This window comes from Rana temporaria, chromosome 12 (assembly GCF_905171775.1).
Source record: "Rana temporaria chromosome 12, aRanTem1.1, whole genome shotgun sequence".
NCBI lineage: Eukaryota > Metazoa > Chordata > Amphibia > Anura > Ranidae > Rana > Rana temporaria.
This window is the reverse complement of record NC_053500.1, coordinates 478,087-483,943: the sequence shown is the minus strand read 5'-3', so window position 1 is coordinate 483,943 and position 5,857 is coordinate 478,087. Positions and strand designations below refer to the sequence as shown.

Here is a 5,857-nt window from a genome sequence, read left to right as displayed (position 1 = left end):
GCACATGTCTGGCATATGTATACACACCACATATATAACAAGAGATATATATCATCTTGTTATGTAGATATATCTGCACAGGAACTAATTATTTATTATATTTACTGGTTCCTGGAAGGAGGAGGGGAGGAGAGGGTTGCATAGATAAGGGGCGGTAACTTCCTCTGACACTCCCGTTGCTATTGAAAACTGATCTGAAACCATTACACTGCTTGTACAACACTGAGCATGTGCGAGGCTGAAATCCAGGAAGTCATACAGTCTGGCTTCATGATGCCCACACTTAAGATGGCCCCAGTCAATTTCTATTTTATAAAGTGTCTAAATGCTGTAACAACCTAACAAAACGGACCTTAGTTTACAGACTAACTGTAGTAGAATACATTCAGCTTGTGTATTACAGGGGTATTTATATTTAAAAAGTTTTTTTTTTCAATTTGTGGCCGGAACTCCGCTTTAAGGGGGGCCCCTTACCTCCTGCTTACTGTGCAGCACTCGTGTCTCTCCTCGGCTCCTCCTCCTGGCTGTGTACACATTGAGCCATGAGGGGGGGAGGAGCCGCCGAAGTGTGACTGTGTAATGTATTGCAGTCAGTGGAGAGAGAGAGACGGCTGCACTGTCCCCGGTGACCGCGCCACTTTGCGAGGGGCGGAGAAACGGCCCCCCCCCGCGAGCCCCCCTCCTCCCGCACGGAGAGCCGCACAGCTGAATCCTGGAGTTCAGTGCAACTGCACGCTTCGGCACTGAATTCCAGGATTCAGCTGTGCGGCTCTCCGTGCGGGAGGAGGGGGGCTCGCGGGGAGCCTGTGAACATAGCAGCAGGCAGACAGGGTGGGATGAGCACAGGGTGGGATGGGGACAGGGTGGGATGAGCACAGGGTGGGATGGGGACAGGGTGGGATGAGCACAGGGTGGGATGGGGACAGGGTGGGATGAGCACAGGGTGGGAAGGGGACAGGGTGGGATGGGGACAGGGTGGGATGAGCACAGGGTGGGATGGGGACAGGGTGGGATGGGGACAGGGTGGGATGAGGACAGGGTGGGATGGGGACAGGGTGGGATGGGGACAGGGTGGGATGGGGACAGGGTGGGATGAGGACAGGGTGGGATGGGGACAGGGTGGGAAGGGGACAGGGTGGGATGGGATGAGCACAGGGTGGGATGGGGACAGGGTGGGATGGGGACAGGGTGGGGTGAGCACAGGGTGGGATGGGGACAGGGTGGGATGGGGACAGGGTGGGATGGGGACAGGGTGGGATGAGCACAGGGTGGGATGAGCACAGGGTGGGATGAGCACAGGGTGGGATGGGGACAGGGTGGGATAAGCACAGGGTGGGATGAGGACAGGGTGGGATGAGCACAGGGTGGGATGAGGACAGGGTGGGATGAGCACAGGGTGGGATGGGGACAGGGTGGGATGGGGACAGGGTGGGATGAGCACAGGGTGGGATGAGCACAGGGTGGGATGGGGACAGGGTGGGATGAGGACAGGGTGGGATGAGCACAGGGTGGGATGAGCACAGGGTGGGATGGGGACAGGGTGGGATGGGGACAGGGTGGGATGAGCACAGGGTGGGATGGGGACAGGGTGGGATGAGGACAGGGTGGGATGGGACAGGGTGGGATGAGCACAGGGTGGGATGAGCACAGGGTGGGATGGGGACAGGGTGGGATAAGCACAGGGTGGGATGAGGACAGGGTGGGATGAGCACAGGGTGGGATGAGGACAGGGTGGGATGAGCACAGGGTGGGATGGGGACAGGGTGGGATGGGGACAGGGTGGGATGAGCACAGGGTGGGATGAGCACAGGGTGGGATGGGGACAGGGTGGGATGGGGACAGGGTGGGATGGGGACAGGGTGGGATGAGCACAGGGTGGGATGAGCACAGGGTGGGATGGGGACAGGGTGGGATGGGGACAGGGTGGGATGAGGACAGGGTGGGATGGGGACAGGGTGGGATGGGGACAGGGTGGGATGAGCACAGGGTGGGATGAGCACAGGGTGGGATAGCACTTCTGCCTTGCAGCGCTGGGGTCCATGGTTCAAATCCTGACCAGGACACTATCTGCATGGAGTTTGCGTATTCTCCCTGTGCTTGCGTGGGTTTCCTCCGGGTACTCCGGTTTCCTCCCACACAATACGGTTGGTGGTGCAGTGGTAAGCACAGCTGCTTTTCAAGCAGAAGACTCGGGTTCGATTCCCGGCCAACTAAATCTCACAAGATGGCTGCCTCACCTGGTAAGTGTCACCCCTCCCCCTTTCCCATTATATCTGTATATACAATGTTCTCTCTATAGTACTCAGTATAGGAGTCATGTGATCCCTTCCTATCTATGTCCTGATCGGAGATCACTATGAACCTACCATAGGAATCATGTGATCCCTTCCTATCTATATCCTGATCAGAGATCACTATGAACCTATCATAGGAGTCATGTGATCCCTTCCTATCTATGTCCTGATCAGAGATCACTATGAACCTACCATAGGAGTCATGTGATCCCTTCCTATCTATGTCCTGATCAGAGATCACTATGAACCTACCATAAGAGTCATGTGATCCCTTCCTATCTATGTCCTGATCGGAGATCACTATGAACCTACCATAGGAATCATGTGATCCCTTCCTATCTATATCCTGATCAGAGATCACTATGAACCTATCATAGGAGTCATGTGATCCCTTCCTGTCTATGTCCTGATCGGAGATCACTATGAACCTACCATAGGAGTCATGTGATCCCTTCCTATCTATGTCCTGATCGGAGATCACTATGAACCTACCATAGGAGTCATGTGATCCCTTCCTGTCTATGTCCTGATCAGAGATCACTATGAACCTATCATAGGAGTCATGTGATCCCTTCCTATCTATGTCCTGATCGGAGATCACTATGAATCTACCATATGAGTCATGTGATCCCTTCCTATCTATGTTCTGATCGGAGATCACTATGAACCTACCATAGGAGTCATGTGATCCCTTCCTATCTATGTCCTGATCGGAGATCACTATGAACCTACCATAGGAGTCATGTGATCCCTACCTATCTATGTCCTGATCAGAGATCACTATGAACCTACCATAGGAGTCATGTGATCCCTTCCTATCTATGTCCTGATCAGAGATCACTATGAACCTATCATATGAGTCATGTGATCCCTTCCTATCTATGTCCTGATCGGAGATCACTATGAACCTACCATAGGAGTCATGTGATCCCTTCCTATGTTCTGATCGAAGATCACTATGAACCTACCATAGGAGTCATGTGATCCCTTCCTATCTATGTCCTGATCGGAGATCACTATGAACCTACCATAGGAGTCATGTGATCCCTTCCTATCTATGTCCTGATCGGAGATCACTATGAACCTACCATAGGAGTCATGTGATCCCTTCCTATCTATGTCCTGATCGGAGATCACTATGAACCTACCATAGGAGTCATGTGATCCCTTCCTATCTATGTCCTGATCGGAGATCACTATGAACCTACCATAGGAGTCATGTGATCCCTTCCTATCTATGTCCTGATCAGAGATCACTATGAACCTACCATAGGAGTCATGTGATCCCTTCCTATCTATGTCCTGATCGGAGATCACTATGAACCTACCATAGGAGTCATGTGATCCCTTCCTATCTATGTCCCGATCGGAGATCACTATGAACCTACCATAGGAGTCATGTGATCCCTTCCTATCTATGTCCTGATCAGAGATCACTATGAACCTACCATAGGAGTCATGTGATCCCTTCCTATGTCCTGATCGGAGATCACTATGAACCTACCATAGGAGTCATGTGATCCCTTCCTATCTATGTCCTGATCAGAGATCACTATGAACCTACCATAGGAATCATGTGATCCCTTCCTATCTATGTCCTGATCGGAGATCACTATGAATCTACCATAAGAGTCATGTGATCCCTTCCTATCTATGTCCTGATCAGAGATCACTATGAACCTACCATAGGAGTCATGTGATCCCTTCCTATCCATGTCCTGATCGGAGATCACTATGAACCTACCATAGGAGTCATGTGATCCCTTCCTATCTATGTCCCGATCAGAGATCACTATGAACCTACCATAGGAGTCATGTGATCCCTTCCTGTCTATGTCCCGATCGGAGATCACTATGAACCTACCATAGGAGTCATGTGATCCCTTCCTATCTATGTCCCGATCGGAGATCACTATGAACCTACGATAGGAGTCATGTGATCCCTTCCTGTCTATGTCCTGATCAGAGATCACTATGAACCTACCATAGGAGTCATGTGATCCCTTCCTGTCTATGTCCTGATCGGAGATCACTATGAACCTACCATAGGAGTCATGTGATCCCTTCCTATGTCCTGATCAGAGATCACTATGAACCTACCATAGGAGTCATGTGATCCCTTCCTATCTATGTCCTGGTCAGAGATCACTATGAACCTACCATAGGAGTCATGTGATCCCTTCCTATCTATGTCCTGATCGGAGATCACTATGAACCTACCATAGGAGTCATGTGATCCCTTCCTATCTATGTCCTGATCGGAGATCACTATGAACCTACCATAGGAGTCATGTGATCCCTTCCTGTCTATGTCCTGATCGGAGATCACTATGAACCTACCATAGGAGTCATGTGATCCCTTTCCTATGTCCTGATCGGAGATCACTATGAACCTACCATAGGAGTCATGTGATCCCTTCCTATCTATGTCCTGATCAGAGATCACTATGAACCTACCATAGGAGTCATGTGATCCCTTCCTAACTATGTCCTGATCGGAGATCACTATGAACCTACCATAGGAGTCATGTGATCCCTTCCTATCTATGTCCTGATCGGAGATCACTATGAACCTACCATAGGAGTCATGTGATCCCTTCCTATCTATGTCCTGATCAGAGATCACTATGAACCTACCATAGGAGTCATGTGATCCCTTCCTATCTATGTCCTGATCAGAGATCACTATGAACCTACCATAGGAGTCATGTGATCCCTTCCTATCTATGTCCTGATCGGAGATCACTATGAACCTACCATAGGAGTCATGTGATCCCTTCTATCTATGTCCTGATCAGAGATCACTATGAACCTACCATAGGAGTCATGTGATCCCTTCCTATCTATGTCCTGATCAGAGATCACTATGAACCTACCATAGGAGTCATGTGATCCCTTCCTATCTATGTCCTGATCGGAGATCACTATGAACCTACCATAGGAGTCATGTGATCCCTTCCTATCCATGTCCTGATCGGAGATCACTATGAACCTACCATAGGAGTCATGTGATCCCTTCCTATCCATGTCCTGATCGGAGATCACTATGAACCTACCATAGGAGTCATGTGATCCCTTCCTATCAATGTCCTGATCGGAGATCACTATGAACCTACCATAGGAGTCATGTGATCCCTTCCTATCCATGTCCTGATCGGAGATCACTATGAACCTACCATAGGAGTCATGTGATCCCTTCCTATCCATGTCCTGATCGGAGATCACTATGAACCTACCATAGGAGTCATGTGATCCCTTCCTATCCATGTCCTGATCGGAGATCACTATGAACCTACCATAGGAGTCATGTGATCCCTTCCTATCTATGTCCTGATCGGAGATCACTATGAACCTACCATAGGAGTCATGTGATCCCTTCCTGTCTATGTCCTGATCGGAGATCACTATGAACCTACCATAGGAGTCATGTGATCCCTTCCTATCTATGTACTGATCGAGATCACTATGAACCTACCATAGGAGTCATGTGATCCCTTCCTATCTATGTCCTGATCGGAGATCACTATGAACCTACCATAGGAGTCATGTGATCCCTTCCTATC

At 49.8% G+C, this 5,857-nt stretch overlaps 1 non-coding gene across 1 annotated transcript; it reads left to right on the top strand.

Annotated features, from left to right (window-relative positions):
- Nucleotides 1-2,142: 2,142 nt before the first annotated feature.
- On the top strand, nt 2,143-2,214 carry TRNAE-UUC. Its single transcript has one exon. It is a non-coding gene; the product is annotated as a tRNA-Glu (tRNA).
- The last annotated feature ends 3,643 nt before the right edge of the window (nt 2,215-5,857 follow it).